The sequence below is a fragment of the Rhinolophus ferrumequinum genome, chromosome 11, assembly GCF_004115265.2.
Source record: "Rhinolophus ferrumequinum isolate MPI-CBG mRhiFer1 chromosome 11, mRhiFer1_v1.p, whole genome shotgun sequence".
Lineage (NCBI taxonomy): Eukaryota > Metazoa > Chordata > Mammalia > Chiroptera > Rhinolophidae > Rhinolophus > Rhinolophus ferrumequinum.
The window spans coordinates 11960056-11977541 of NC_046294.1; the positions used below are offsets into that span (position 1 = coordinate 11960056).

General features: G+C 38.0%; 1 pseudogene; it reads right to left on the reverse strand.

The window, feature by feature from the left end:
• Positions 1–15789: 15789 nt before the first annotated feature.
• On the reverse strand, positions 15790–16714 carry LOC117031325 (putative olfactory receptor 5AK3; annotated as a pseudogene).
• Between the last annotated feature and the right edge of the window lie 772 nt (positions 16715–17486).

Sequence of the window (17486 nt, forward strand, 5' to 3'; positions counted from 1 at the left end):
GACAGACAGACAGACAGACAAACACTCACCTAACATCTGCAAAACTAGGTGTGCTAACTAAAGACTCTCCCTAAAAACAATGGATTCTTGCAAAGGGAAACTTTATTCTTCAAACCAGATGACAGAAACTTCCTTATTACTCTAAAAATGGTAGCTCTGAGTTTAAAATAACCTTAAGACAGGGTCTCTAGGAGGGCTTATATAAGAAGAGTTTTTGTAGCCTATTTGAGTACATTTTCTCAAAGAATTCTCCTAACGATCATTTTTGATAGGTTATTACAGTCCTCATGTTCTGAGAACATGAAGACCCTGTGAGATTTAGAGATGCAGGACTGTGGACAAGGGCTCCAGATACGGATGGCCTGGGGCCTTTCCCCAGTGGTGGAGCTGCATTAGTCAGACTGTCTCTGGCTCTCACTGTTGTTATGAATAAGTGTTATAAAAATATAGACTCCAGAAGCTCCAATGTCTGGCTCAGTCTGAGAATTTCACATGTTACGAAGGGTAGATAACAATGTTCTCCTAATGAGCTAATCATCACATACTTACTCAACTGCTGCAAACAGAAGCCTAGGTGTTCTCTTTGAAGACGCTTTCCTTTGGCCTCTTGAATCATCTCTCCAAGCTCCGGAGAGTCTTGTTGATGAACACTTTCAAGAATTAAACCCCGACTTTTTCTTTTCTTATGAAGGCCTTTTACCTTACATGTTTTTCGAATATGGTTGAATCATGTCCTCTCTGGTACCATGCTTTTGGTATCTTCAGCAACGTCCTGGACTGGTTATGTCACCACTGCTAGGTTATAAACTTCATGGAGGGGGAAGTCCTGTCTGTTTTTCTCATTTCTGTGCCCCCACCTAACTGCAGAATCTGACACTACACGTCCATCCCAAACACATTCATTAAATAAATGAATTTCTGAAAATTGATTAGGGAACATCAAGTAAGATTGAAAATTGAGTTGGGATGATCAAGTAAGACTTATGTAATCATAGAGGCTAGAGTTGAAAAGGAACGTTGAGAATCAGAAATTCAATGGGTTGTAGTGGAAAGAAAACAGAAGAATCCAAAAAACCTAAAAGCCCATCTTGGCCTGTGAGTCCCTAGATGAGAGATTTGGAAAGCTCGTGACCATCGTGAGTAACATTTTCTTTATCTGTAAAAGGAGTCAAAGACACAGAGGGACTCATAGAGTTGCTGTGAGGGTCAGATAAGATGGCATATAAAAAAGTACTTTGCACTGTTTTGGACACTGGATTCATCTCTGGTGCAGAAATTGAGGAAAGGAAATGATAATTCTATGAGTTAAAGGAGAGCATTTGATAAGAAAACTAGCCAAGTAGAGGGCACTGCCTCAATCAGCCAACTCTCATTTATTGGGATCTCTTATGGTATAGTCACCAGCTGACGTCAAATTAAAGAGAATGCGTCTTGGGAAACTTTTCCATGTTTTGCTGAGCTGGGCCATAGTGTCTCTTGTATTGATGATGAGTATAGTAAGGGACAGCAGAGTGGTGGGGGGAGGGGTCGGGGGGGTGGCTCTACTAGGTCCTGATGAAGAAAACCTGCTGAGACAGCTCTCTTAACCTGAAGAAACCCCTAAGGAGCTAACTGTGAAGACCCCAGGAACATGCTGACTCTGGGTTCATGAGCTTAGGTAAATGAGCATGTGGGCCAAGCACAGAGGTGGCATTTGTGGCCCCCAGGACCGGCAGATGCTGGAAATGTGAAATAGATGCAGTTGAAATAGCAGCTTGGGTTTCTTGGGCCAGGGGCTATTCTCCTTTCACCAGCCACCTAGTTCTTGGGAAGCAGGAAGCCGCAGGCCACCTGAGTTCATGACAAACAGTTGGTCTCATTCCTCGTACTTATAAAGAGCTTCTGAACTCTCTCTCTGCAAGTGTGTTTGCGTGTGTGTGTGTGTGATGTGTGTGTGTGTGTGTATGGGGGGTAGGGTGGGGGGGTGAGGGTGGGGGCGGATCCTTGAAAAAGAGGAAATTCACAAATCCTATTTCTGAAGTCCTAGTTTAATCTTTAAGAAGTAATTCTCAAGCTTTGGGGACTAAATAGGGGCGGCCATAAAAGGCTTCACTGACTCTGAAAGGACAGAGGATGTGAGGGATGGTTCTGGGACAGATAATCTTGGACTTCTGTGACACAGGAACAGGAATGGGCTGCAGCTTGTTTCAGTAGATGAGATCTCAAGCTTTGGAGTTGACTATCCATAGACTCAAATATAGGCCAAATCTCTCATTACTAGTACAACCCTAGATACCTCTGAAGCTCAGTTTTCTCATCTGTAAAATGGACATGTACATTACCTTTTGGTTATGAAACACATACTATGTGCCAGGTCTGTGGTAAGCTCTTTACTTACATATCAAACTTAATTGAAAGTATCAACCGCATACAATGGTAGTAAGCATTAAGTAAAATCATGCCTGTAAAGTACCTATTCTAGGCACACAGTAAATATTCAATAAATGGTTGCTGTATCACCATTATGGGCCATTGTGGAATTTTAGATTTCAGGTTTGGTGCCATTGGAGGTTGTGGTTGAGCTTTTTTTTTTTTTAAAGTTATTATTTATTTTTTCAGTTACAGTTGACATTCAATATTAGTTTATATTAGTTTCAGGTGTATAGTGTAGTAGTTAGATATTTATATAATTTATGAAGTGATTCCCCAATTAGTCTGGTACCCACCTAGCACTTACATTTATTACAATATTATTGCTTGTATTCCCCATACTGTACTTCACATCCCCGTGACTGTTTTGTAACTATCAACTTGTACTTCTTGATCCCTTCACCTTTTTCACCCAGCCCCCCAACCATCTGGCAACCATCAGTTTGTTTTCTGTTATCTATGAATCTGCTTCTGTTTTGTCCGTTCATTAATTTTGTTATTTAGATTCCATATATAAGTGAGATCATATGGTATTTGTCTTTCTCAGTCTAACTTATTTCACTTAGCATAATACCCTTTAGGTCCATCCATGCTGTTGCAAATGGCAAGATTTCATTCTTTGTTCATGACTGAGTAATATTACATTATATATATGTACCACACCTTTTTTTTTTTTTTAATCTAATTGACTATTGACGAGCACTTAGGTTGCTTCCATATCTTGGTTACTGTCAATAGTGTTGCAATGAACTTAGGGGTACTCATACAACTCAACACCAGAAAAACCAAACAATCCAATGAAAAAATGGGCAGAGGACCTGAATAGACATTTTTCCAAAGAGGGCATACACATGGCCAATAGACACATGAAAAGACGCTCAACAGAGGAATGCAAATTAAAATCAATAAGATATCACCTCACACCTGTCAGAAAGACCATCATCAATAAATCAACAAGCAGTTATTGGCGAGGATACAGAGAAAAGGGAACCCTCGTGCATTGTTGGTGGGATTGCAAATTGATACAGCCACTACGGAAAACGGTTTGGAGTTCTCTCAAAAAAACAAAAATAGAGCTACCTGTGGTTGAACTTTTTATAACAACAACTTCTCACTTTCTTTTAATCTTTCTTATATTTAAGTCATTCCCCTGAGAATTGATTGGAGCTCAGTTCTCTCTGAGTCTTCGGCCCTAATTCATTAACTAGAGCACATTTCTTTCTGAAGGGTGTGAGAGACATCCTGGCCAGGGGAAAATGCAATGCCAATAAATCTGGAATGCCATGATAGGCCCCAATTGCCACCCAGAGACTCATCTCCCAAGAAAGGAAGAGAGAATAAAGGATTTACCTGGGTAAGATTCTTAGTGTCCTGAGCAGTTGAGCAGCCTTTACTGTAGATGGTGGGATGGGTTGAACTGTGAGCCCCTCAAAAGTCATGTGTTGAAGTCCTAATCCCCAGTGCCTTAGCATGTGACCTTATTTGGAGATTAGGTCTTTATAGAGTGATTTTAATCAAATTAAAATGAGGACATTAGTCTGGGTGTCCTTATAAAAGGAAATTTGTAGACAGACACATACATAGAGAGAATACCATGTAAACATGAAGACGGCCACTACAAGTCAAGGAGTTCTGGAACAGCTCCTTCTCTCATAACTCTCAGAAGAAACCAATCCTGCCAACACCTTAATTTCAGATTTCTAGCCTCCAGAACTGTGAGACCACACGTGTCTGTTGTTTAAACTGCCTAGTTTGTGGTGCAGTCCCAGCAAACTAATATAGACAATAACGTTTGGCTATTTGAAGACCATCATTGGTATCCTGCTAGGGGTGGTATGGTCAGGGAGAGGTGATGGCAGGAAAGGCCAACCGTTCTTGGAACTGAAGTGCACCACATCTGGAGTTCACTTCCACTCTTTGGGTGAATACGAGCTGGGATTCCAGAAAGTGTTTACAAGGTTCACTTCCCTTAGGCGAGGGAGAAAGCTGACGCACATTAAAGTTAGTAAATAATGACAGGAATAAGTATTACTAGGACTTGAAATTTACCAAAACAGATAGATTGTATGAAATGGTCAGCCTGAATCATTGGATACCTTTTATAGAAATAAAGACATTTAACATCCATAATAACTAGAACAGGATAAGTAACATGCTTCCTATTAAAAAGTCTTAAGGTATTTGTGTTAATGATTAAAGAAAATATTGATTATTTATATATTAATGTGGTATTCTGTTTAGAGCTGAAGATATTCTTTAAATGATGTTTTCTAGCAAGTACTTCAATAGTCTTTTATAAAAGCATTTAGCTAATTCTTTTTTTGTTTTAAACAGGTATTTTTAAAACTGTACTATAGGGAATGTGGATTCCAAGCTGTTAAAATGTATTTATTAAATTATATTATATATATATATATATATATATATATATATATATATATATATATATTGAAAGATTCACCATCAATTTTATGACAACTTAATTGCTCTGTTAAATGTACATGTGGATTTTAAGATAATCACAACATAAGAAATATTAAAACATGAAAGAAATGTGCATTTTAGGATTGAGACAATACAGTAAATAGTCCATAGATTAAACAGTGTCCTGTGAGCCAACATGTTTGGAAAATGCTCTACATGCTTTCTCTCTTAGAGATTCACAATGCACAGTGTTAAGTAATATACTTCTGGAAAGCTCATTGGTAAAGAAATCTGGTATTGATTACTTGGCCTTGGAATCCTTTTCATGTTGAGCATCCTGTAGGAATAAGTTCTTTGGATTCCATTTTGGGAAATGTGGGACTAAGGCAAATTTTGTTGACAGTTCTCTGCATTGACACAGCTGTCAGATGTAGTGTTGAAGCGAGAGGAGCTTCCCCCGTTTTGCCAGCCCATGACTGGCCAGGATGCTGCGACTCTTGATGTCCGGGGGCAGAACCAGCTGGAAGCCTTCAGTGTGGTGGCTTGCTGCTGGCCATGCTGCCAGCATCTCATCCAGCCTGCAGTCTCCTCGCTCTCTAGGTCCCTAATGGCTTCAGATCTTGGCAGAGGGCATCTGGGCACTGTTGGGTGATGGGATATATGAGTGCTTTATACTTACAGGATCTGGGGAGAGTTTCCTGTTACTGCCTGCCCCTGGAGGTTCTGCTAAGTGCTGGACCTTCATGGGAATTTGCTAAAAATTTCCTTTATTTTTTTGCGCCACCCCCCACTGCCTGCATCTACCTCAAATGATTTTATGGTCTTTTGTCTGTTTTCCCAGAGCATGAGAAATTGGTTCCCTTTTTTATCCTAACTTTCCTTGCAAGTTGATGTTGCTTCGCTCGGATTAATATTGCACTAGTTGGTTTTCAAATACTCTGAATGATGTTGCTGTAGCATGTTGACTGCTGATTTTTCATACTGTTTATAAAGAGCAGTCATTAGCAAGAGAAGCTTGTTCATCAGGCAGAAAGGCTCTGTTACCCCTCCACATAAATCCATCTCTGTGAAACTTTGAGAACCTTTTATATTATCAAATCCTTGAATTTAGGGATTTAGGAAGCTCAACATGTTTTCGAGGCATTGGAAAAATTGCTCCAGGCAAATAGCATCTTGTAAAAAAACTTTTGCTTGCGTGCTTCTTTGTGCCTAATATTAGGAAATAAGATCCAGTTCATAAACACTTACTTGCTATCATGATTAGTATGTCTATCGCTTCTTGTTTCTTGAGCAGTAGATCAAAGGTTCAACCTGGGAATCACAATTCTGTAAAACATGGAGGTCATTTTCAGATTCTTCTGAGCTTGTTAGAATCAGGCTGAAAGTACACATAGAGAGGGCCCTATAGCAAAAATGGTGCTAGTTGTTATGTGAGAACCACAGCAAGAAAGTCTTCTCCTTGAGGACATCCTCAGGAAAGCAGCCAGGATATGCGTGTAAAAGAATGTGATGACCAAACATGACAACTGATGCAGTACTCAAGTTTAAACCCCATGAAGACAATAATCGTCATGCTAATATAAATGTGGGAGCATGAAATGTCAAGCTTTGGGTATTCATCACAGAAAAAGTGATCGATGGCATTGAACTTGAAGAAGGATAATGAAAAGGTAGGACACATATCTACAATCGCTTTGTTAAAAATGCCATGAACTCTGAGCCAGCTATTCACAGGATGCTGACTCTTGAAGATATGACAAAGGAGTGTCTAAGAATGGCTTATTTTTCTCTATGTAAATTATACCTCCATAGAAAATGTGGGGGGAAAATGATATGCAAATTAGAAAAAATATTTCAGTTAAGTTACTTTTCCTTAAGTTAAAAAAAAAATGTGTTGTTTCGGTCAAGAATGCAGACCCTGGAATTAAATCAAAATCCTGGTTCCACCACTTAGTTACGTGGCTTGAATAGGTTGCTTAACTGCTCTGAGTTAAATAATGTGGAAATAGGGATTATAGGATTTTCAAAATCTGAAAATGGGGATTATTTTGTCAAAGTTCAATGAGGTAATGCATTTTCTATATGCTGGCACATAGAAACCTTACACCGATATTTAGCTAATAATAATTCTGATACTCCCGTATGATTTCACTGATATCTGGTATATGAACCAAAAACAACAAAAGAACAAGACAAACAAATGAGAAACAAAAACTCATAGACACAGACAACAGTTTAGTGGTTACCAGAGGGTAAGGGGGGAGGGAGGTGGTAGATGAGGGTAAAAGGGATCAAATATATGGTGATGGAAGGAGAACTGACTCTGGGTGGTGAACACAAAATGTGATTTTTAGATGATATAGTACAGAATTGGACACCTGAAATCTATGTAACTTTACTAACAATTGTCACCCCAATAAACTTTAATTAAAAAAAAATTCTGATTCTCTCTCCAGGTGTATAATAAACTTTCTTATATGAAAGAAGAACATTTGTGAAATTTGTCCACGGAATGATGCTGTTATGATTCCAGAATTCTTCTGTAAAATGATTTTGTAGGAGGCTTGCTTCCAATGTTTAATTCTTCCCAGCTTCCTCTTTACAACTTTTAGGGCAAAGGTCTCATTTTTCTACTAATTTCCCAGCTTCCCTTTATGCTCACTGTCCACCAGAAAATGTGAAAACTCATTAGGATCAAGGAGGTACATCTCTTACCTTTCATTCTTTTATAAGTCACTGGATTTCACGCTAGTATGGATGGAGACTACCTCAGTTTCTGATAATCTATGATGAAGTTTTGCAGAATAATTTGCCTCGAATGGGAAGCTTATGTTCCCTTATTAAATGGGTCTTTCAACATTAGAATCGCTTTTACAGATTGACGGCTGAAAAAAACTGCTTTGTGTTATAATAGGTTGAAATTTCCTGAATAAAGTGTCAAAAAAAATTGTATTTAGAGAGCCTGTAATATGCTTTCAATTTTCACAGGAACAATATAAGAAATAGATGAATGAAGGAATACATTTCACAATGTATTTTTTCTTTTCTGGTAAGTGACATAGGGATCAAAATAATTTTAAAAACACATTGTGAGTCGAGTTGAGAATCACAATCTGTTTTTAAAATTATTTTGATCCCTGTATCACTTACCAGAAAAAGAAAAAAAGCTGTCATTGTAGATTCCTACAGTTTTGGGTAGAAATATTACTTGCTTGTACTGAATGATAAACGAGTCTACGTAGAGAAATAAAGTTAACCGTGTGAGAAGTAAAAAAGCCAAAAGGAATCACGAGAATGTTTTAAGGGAAAGTAGTTGTAATCGAATCAGCAGCAGTTTTGATAGTTCTAGTAGTTAGTGAAGTCCAAAGCTAGGGCTATTTGGAAATCTTTATTTTTTTATGGTGATTTAAATCCTCATGTGCTGTTATAGATTGCTAAGCTTCTGAAAGCTATTGGTCAGAGCCGGACAGGTAAGACACTAGAAGCTTCTTAGTCTCTTACCTGTCTGTTTGTTACCAATAGCTCTAGGGTGTTTGTGGGCAGCTTACGATTGTTGCTTATAGATAACGAAGCAATATGTTCATTTGGTAAATCGTTAGAGGTCTTATCTTCATTCACATCAGTAATCTTAGAACTGATTTTCTATCATTAAGATTAAAGTCAGAATACGACCTTGGTATATGGCGCAGAACACAAACTAATTCATCTGTTATTATTGACATCCCTGATTCTTTCATATTCCTTGATTCATAGATATCCACAGCCAAGTAACCTTTTAGGAACAAAATAAGCGACAACTTCACTGCAAGTCAAGTTTTATACAAGATGCTTCCTTGAGGAGAGTTTGTAGTATAAGTGAATAAAATTTGGTGTCTTCCTTCAACTAGTCTTTTTTTTTTTAAATTAAAGTTTATTGGGGTAACAACTGTTAGTAAAGTTACATTTGTTTCAGATGTACGATTCTGTAATACATCATCTATATATCACTTTGTGTGTTCACCACCCAGAATCAGTTCTCCTTCCATCACCATATATTTGATTCCCTTTACCCTCATCTCCCACCCCCTTCCCCCACTACCCTCTGGTAACCACTAAACTATTGTCTGTGTCTATGAGTTTTTGTTTCTTCATTTGTTTATCTTGTTCCTTTGTTGTTTTCACTTTTTTATATACCACATGTCAGTGAAATCATACGGTTCTACTTTTTCTGCCTGACTTACTTCGCTTAGCATTATAATCTCAGGATCCATCCATGTTGTCGCAAATGGCACTATTTCATTTTTTCTTATGGCAGAATAGTATTCCATTGTGTATATATACCACAACTTCTTTAACTTCTATTGAAGGACACTTTGGTTGTTTCCATGTCTTGGCCACCGTAAATAAGCTGCAGTGAACATCGGAGCACATATATCTTTATGGATAAATGTTTTCAGATTTTTTGGGTAGATACCCAGGAGAAGGATTGCTGGTAATTCTATTCGTAATTTTTTGAGGAACCTCCACACTGCCTTCCATAGCGGCTGCACCAATCTGCATTCCCACTAACAGTGTATGGGGGTTCCTTTTTCTCCACAGCCTCTCCAGCACTTGTTACTATTTGTCTTATTGATGATAGCCATTCTGACTGGGGTGAGGTGATATCTCTTTGTAGTTTTTATTTGTATTTCTCTGATGATTAGTGATGTTGAACATTTTTTCATATGTCTATTTGCCATTTGTATGTCCTCTTTGGAGAAATGTCTATTCAGCTCCTCTGCCCATTTTTCAATTGGGTTTTTTTTTTGTTGTTGTTGTTGAGTTGTATGAGTTCCTTGTGTATTTTAGATATTAGCACCTTATCAGAGGCGCTGTTCTCAAAAATCTTCTTCCATTCAGTTGATTGCCTCTTTATTTTGTTGATAGTTTCTTTTGCTGTGCCTTTTTTTTTTTGGGGGGGTGCTTGTGTTTTTGCTTCCATTGTTTCTGACAAGTATTCTGTTTTTATCCTTACTTTTGTTTTGCTGTTCATAGTGCATCTGTTTTTCCTCTGGATGCATTTAAGATTTTCCTTTTATTTCTGGTTTTGAGCAATTTGATTATGATGTATATGTTTTTTAAAATTTTTATTTATTTATTAAATTTATTGGGGTGACTTGGTGTAGTTTTTGCATTTGTCTTTTGCTTGGTGTTTCTTGTGATTCTTGAGTCTGTGGCTTCACAGTTTCATCAAATTTTCAGCATGATTTTTCGAAGAAAATTTTATATCAATCTTGTTTCTCCTGTTTTACTTCGTGAAGTTGTTCCATAGCTCACTGTTGCTCATTTAGATTTTGATTCATCTTTCTCTCATTTTATTATTTATTTATTTACTTATTTATTCTCTAGATTATCAGTTTATTATAAAAATGTGAAACTCAGGAACAGCCAGATGAAAGAGATGTATAGGGCAAGGTGTGAGGAAAGGGTGTGGAACTTCTATGCCTCCCAGACGGTTGCTATTGCTATGTCTCCAAGATCACCAATTACTTCTTGTGGAATGTTTATTCTGTAGGTAATCCTATCCGGTGCAATTCTTCTCCTCCTCCTCCTCCTTCTTCTTCTTCTTCATCTTCGTCTTCTTCTTCTTCTCCTTCTGCTTCTGCTTCTCCTTCTACTTCTGCTTCTGCTTCTTTACCTTCAGACAGTGTAATTTTCATTATATCTTTCATATCTCTACTTTTTTGAACATATGGAGCATAATTACAATAATTGTTTTTAAGGTTTTTGATTGCTAATTCTGGCATCTTTGTCAGTTCTTGGTTGGTTTTCACCATCGCATTTTCTTCTTATTATGGTCATGTTTTCCTGCTTTTTGTATGTGTGGTAATTTTGGATTGGATGCCAGATATTGTGGCTGTTTCCATGCTTGGTGCCAGATGTGTTTGTATCCTTATAAGTATCCTTGAGCTGCGCTCTGGAGCACAGTTGAGTTGCTTGGAAACTGTCTGATCCATTTCAGTCTTGCTGTGCAGATCTGTTGTAACTGGAGCAGAATTCTGTCTAGGGCTAATCATCTCCCTCTACTGAGGCAAGCCTTTTCTGTGTATTCCATCCAAGTCATCATGAGTTTTTTTTGAATTTTTATGTTTATTTGAGCCAAACCTACAACTTTTTTGGGAAGCAAGATCTCAAATGCTCCCTGTGTCATGAATCTTAAAGTTTTCCTGCCTGGTTGGTGCAAACAGGCACTATTCCCAGCCTTGTCTCAGCATTGAGCATCGTTACCTATCATCCTTCCAGGGTTCCTTCCCTAGTTCCTTACATATGTGTACAGATCAGTACTCAACTAAATAATTGAGGGGAATCCTCTGTAGATGTTGGGGTTCTCTGTCTGTACAACTGCCTTCCTTCAGGATTCTGTCCTGGATACTCTAGTTTCCTTGGTCTCTCCCGAGTATCAGCTCTATTTCCTTTAGGAATTCCTGAAGGGTCTCTCTCTCTCTCTCTCTCTCTCTCTCTCTCTCTCTCTCTCTCTCTCGGTCTGGAAACTTTCTTAAGACAGAAAGCTGGGGACATTTTAGAGCTCATTTGTTTCTTGCTTCTCAGAAATCACTGTCCTTCATTGCCTGATGTACAGTGTCTTGTAAACTATTATTTCATGTATTTTGTCCACTTTTCCTTGTTTCAGGCAGGAGGGTAAATCCATTTTAATCAGAAGGGGAGGTTCTGAAAGCGATTTTTAATTGGATGAATAATGGAAGTGTTTCAAATTTGTCCAAATTATACTGTACTCAAGCCACTCTGAAGCTTTATTTTATACGACCAGCAATGAAAAATAGATAAGTATTGAAGTTAGAAAGCTCTAGATTTGAATCTTGGAACTACCATTTAATGGGTATGTGATCTTGGGCAAGAAATGTAACTTCCCTGAACCTCAGTTTAATCTTTGATAAAATGAGATGGAATATTGAATGTCACATTGTAATTTGAAGAAAAAATTTTTGATGAAAAGAATTATTTTAAATACAGAGGATTCTATGCAATATTGTTTTCTTATAGAAAAATATTGGCTATAGATTCGGTAATGTTAAAATAAGTCAGAGGTAATCCATATTTTGTGCTTCCATGAAATATCTAAAAATAATGAGAAAGATTTGTACGTATTCTTAGGGAAAATGTTAATAACATACCATTAAGTGAGTAAAGAATTTTGCAGAAAAAAAATGTGTGGGATGTGAACTGATTTTCAATTAAAAAAAAACTGTGTGTGTGTGTGTGAAGAAAACACCATCAGGAAGAATATATGACATAGAAACTCTCCTTTTTTTAACTTTAAATACAGCTATATTTAATAAGTAATGGGCGCATATTAATTTCTTTTGGAATAAAAAAGTGAATAACAAAAAAACCGCAAGGTTCCTGAGAGATAATAGATGCACTTGGCACAGGTCCCACCGTGAATGTCCAATAGCCAGAAAGCACCAGGAGCACACGTGTATTCAGACAGTTAGGCTTATTTCGTGGGCTGCAGAAAGGGACAGCATACCCCCGAGGGACCTGGTGAAGGATGAGAGGGACTTGGGAAGGCCTCTTCTAGGATTTCGGCTTGTGCTGGGTGATTCTAAGGATTTAGGAAGTGGAGGTGAGCTCTGTTTTGAGTGCCATCAGAAATTCAATGATTGGGTATTTTGGTAATTTATACCTAAGAGAGGGGAAAAACAAAGAGGGTAAAGAGGGAGTATTTACTAATTTTAGTGGGAAGAGGGGACTGTTTAGCTGTTTTTCTGGTGGCTGAGAGTCCTTGTCTTGTTTCAGACATACTCAGAGTGTCTGGTTCTGTCTCAGTTACGGGGTGGCCTTGTCTAATTAGTGCTCCATATTTTGCAAAGGCTGTTTATATTCAGTTGGGAACATTATGGTTAGTATTTCAGTTGTCATCTCCAGGGCCGTTTTGTAACTTCTCCATTTCATCAATAATTCCCTCTCTCCATTGATATGTTTATTTTGCTGAAGATAAGATGACACTACTGAACCTTGCCGTGAATTACGCTGACATATTGGCTCTAACCCTGTACAGTTTACTGTGGTCCTCATAGGCCGGAATAATGCTCGGCTGAATAGGAACAACGCAGTTTGCTTTACATACAGCAGATTTGGCTTTAGATTTTCTTCCCAGGTTAGTGCAGGCTGACTGTCCACCCAGCCATTTCTCCGCAGAGCGATTTTATAGCTGAGGCCTATGGGATTCGAACTTGAGCATCTGTGGCCCTAGGTGCTGAGGCAGGATCAAAGAAAATGACCTTTATCAGTTAGTTTTCTGTTGAAGGAGAGAGGAGTACCCCAGAGGGGAAAGTTTTCATGGTGGAAGCCTTGGGAGACTTCTTTTTTTTTTTTTTTTTAATTGGGGACTATATCAGGGAACAGTGTGTTTCTCCAGGCCCATCAGCTCCAAGTAGTCGTCCTTCAAATCTAGTGGTGGAGAGTGCAGCTCAGCTCCAAATTCAGTTGGGGTTTTCAATCTTTAGTTGCAGGGGGCGCAGCCTACCCTCCCATGTGGGAATTGAACCAGCAACCTTGTGGAGAGCTCGCGCCCTAACAAACTGAGGCATCAGGCCTCCCTGGGAGACTTCTTACTGACTGTGTGTGTGTGTGTGTGTGTGTGTGTGTGTGTGTGATGAGATTCTTGTACCATCTGTCAAACCTATGTTAAAATACTCCTTTTGACTACTCATCATTATTAACATTTATTGAGGGTTTATTAGTGCCAGGCACTGTGATTTCTATTCATTATCTTATCTATTACTAAAAACAAATTTAAAAATCTCATGAGATAGGCATTATTATGAGAAACAAGGTTTGAAAGCTTACTTAACTTATTAAGGGACACTTCTGGTGAGTGGTAGGGTTAGGACATAAACCACATTCTAAAAGATTCTAAATCCTATGCTCTTAAATACTACTTTCCAGTGGTGCATGCAATTAAAGCAACAGTCTGCACATATAGATACTTATCAATATTAGGTTCTGTCTAATATTACTAAATCAATATCTCCAGGGCTGGGCTATAGTTGTTTGCACTTAAAAAGCATTTTCCAGTCATTCGAATGCTGCTGTCCACAGACTGGTATTTAGAGACTAATAGTGTAGGCTATATATATAACTTACAGTTAGGAAGCTGTCCATCTTAGTGTTTTTTTTCATCATTCATTCATTCAATATTTATAGAATACCTACTGTGTCTAAGGCCCTGCACAAGATGTTAAAAGCTCATCGAAAAAGTGTATCTCAACTGCCTTATAGAAGATTATAGTGAGGGTCTTTTATGGAAATAAATAATTTAGGTAGGAAGTTATAAATAATAAATAATATTATTGATATAAATGAAGTGCTGTGGATCTTCGGTGGAAGAAGAAATTGTTTCCAGGGGTAGAAAGTTGGCAGGAAAAAAGTGTTGAGCTGGGAAAACTTTAGGGAAACACTGGCTCTTGAAATTGTAGCAAGATTTGGGCTAATGAAGGGTGTTATTCACATGTGTATGAGGTCGGACAATTAAGTTCACAAACTTGTTGCAACGATGTTGCTAACCTTTTTTTTTTATATCAGAGGGATTATTAATTATGAATTTGTACCAACTGGACAAACAGTTAACCAAGTTTACTATTTGAAAGTGCTGAAAAGGCTGCATGAAAAAGTTAGACGACCTGAACTTTTCGCCAACAATTCATGGCTCTTGCATCACAACAGTGCACCAGCTCACACGGAACTGTCTGGGAGGGAGTTTTTAGACAGTAAACAAATAACTGTATTGAAACACCCTCCCTATGCACCTGATCTGGCCCCCAATGACTTCTTTCTTTACCTGAAATAAAGGAAATATTGAAAGGAAGACATTTTGATGACATTCAGGACATCAATGGTAATACGATGACAGCTCTGATGGCCATTCCAGAAAAAGTTCCAAAATTGCTTTGAAGGGTGGACTAGGTGCTGGTGTTGGTGCATAGCTTCCCAAGGGGAGTACTTTGAAGTGACCATAGTGATATTCAGCAATGAGGTATGTAGCACTTGTTCTAGGATGAGTTCGTGAACTTAATTGTCTGACCTCGTATGTACTCATTAACTGTCTCTGGCTTTCTGTCTTTGAAGAAGTAATTGTGTTATGAGAGGGATTATGGAGAGGGCTGTGTGCCAAAGAACTGTGGATAACCTTGAAGAACTGGGAGCAACCCCTGGCTGAAGCCAGCAAGAATATAGGAATCTCAGTCCTACAACTGCAAGGAGATGAATTCTGCCAGTAAGACGAGGGGCTTTGAAGCAGGTCCATCCCCACTTGGGCCTCCTGATAGGTTCCCAGTCCTGGGTGACACCTTGTTTGTAGCATCTCAGAGGATGCAGTTTAGTGGTATTCAGATTCCTGACCCATAAAACTATAAGATAATAATTGTGACTTTTTTTTAAAGCCCCTAAATGTGTGGAAATTTGTTGTGCAGTAATAGATACAGATTTTAGAATTACAACAATACAGGTTTATTTCCCTGTTGAGGAATATTCACTTTTTTGGTCTTGTCTTCCTAAGCAATGCTACAATAAACATCCTTAAATATATGTGTTTATGCACTGGAACTTTTATTTCCACAGATCAATTGGCAAGGCTGAAATTCTGGATTGAAGGTTATTTTTGTTTTAAAAAGATATTGAGAGATTCCTCCTAAAGTGAAGTAACACTTCAATTTTCATTAACAATATGTTCTAAGCATCATTTTTCTTTACCTGAAATTAAATACATCACAGCAATTAATAGGCGTTATCATTCTTTTCCAGTTCTTGCCAGTCATATCACTGTCAAGTAGTTATCTCATTGTTACTTTAATTTGCAGCTCAGACTCAGTAAAAATGAGCAACTTTTCCTATTTTGTTTAATTTTTTGATTTTGATTTCTTAAAAATTAGCACTGTTGGTCTGGTTGTTTATAAGCATAGACCATTGAGGATCAAACTAGAAGCACTTCTTTCCAATCCTTTTTAAGGCTTCTATCATATCTTGGCTTCTCAGGCTATAGATGAGGGGGTTTAACATGGGGATCATAATGCCATAAAACACGGATGCCATTTTTTCTTGCTCCTGAGACTCATTGGTCCCATGGTGTAGATACATGTAAGACAGAGTCCCATAGAAAATGACTGCTGTCAGGTGGGAGGCACACCTGGAGGAGGCTTTTCTCCTCCCCGCAGCAGAAGATATCTTCAGGATGGCAGCCAGGATATATATGTAGGAAAAGATGACAACCCACACAGTGAATGTCAGATTAATCCCCACAAAGACCATTATGAGCACGATGTTTAAATCAGTGTTGGAGCATGAGAGGGCAAGAATTGGGGGTACATCACAGAAAAAGTGATTAATTTTATTGGACTGGCAAAAGTTCAGTGAGTAAATAAAACTTATATTTACAGAGGCATTTAGGAAACCCATGATATATGAACCAACTAAGAACTGAATACAGACTCTCTGGGACATGAGTGTTGGATAGCGGAGTGGGTTCCAGATAGGTACATATCAGTCTACTGCCATAGCTGAAAGGGTATAACAATCGCTTGTTGCAAAAACTGTAGACTAGTAATTGCACCATACATCCTATGAATGAGATGGATTTTTCTGTCCCTACAAAGTTTTGCAACATCTTGGGAGTGATAGCAGAGGTGTAGCAGAGATCAACAAATGGCAAGTGTTGGAGGAAAAGGTACATAGGGGTGTGAAGGCAGGAATCAATCTTGATAAGCAGGATTGTCCCAATATTACCTACTAGGGTGGTCACATAGATGATTAGAAATACTGTGAAGAGGATATGCCAAGACTTGTGTTGACCAGCAAATCCCAGGAGAATGAATTCAGTCACTTGAGTGCCATTGTTTTGTTCCATGGCTAGCAAAGATTAAGTATCAGCTGAAAAGGTACAAAGAAAGAAGAGCAGAGAAAGCTAAGATCATTGAGATAACTAGTTCTGGAATTGGAAATGGTATAATATTTGGTTTCATAGTGGAGTCAGAGAATATTTTCTATGACATAATTGACATATTGTAAAGACTGAAACTTGACACCTGACTTAGATAATTTCATCTGCATAAAGGACCAGTAACTGTGTTCTCATGGTATCAATTGACTGGCATTTCATACATACATCAATTAGGGACCATATAAAAACATACTTTTATTTAATTATGCTTTTTTTTTATGCTCTCAGCATTTTAATTAGAAACCCCAATGTGCTTAAATACTAATCATTACATCTGAAATCTTGACGTACTTATAGTGTTCTACATGATCTTATTCCAACTTCTCTCTGTATTTTCATTTTATCCTTTTTCCCCTTCTTAGTAACTCTTCTCTGCAATCAAGGACTCATGGGCATGTGGGGTCCTTTATCAAAGTATACACCAGTGTAAACTTCTACTAATTGTACATGGGTGGATGTTTCCGTGTTCTTAATTCCTTGTGAACATGGCTATTTCCTTAATTGTTTTTGGCCAGGAAAATTTTCCTTTCTATATTGGACTGCTGGTTCAAGGTATTTGTCATACCGTGACACTTTATATCATATATATAACTTGAAAAATGCTACTTGTGTTTCTCAATATTTATTTTTGAAAAAGAAAGCAGACTAACGGCATTGAAAGAGTAGTCAGTGTGTGTGT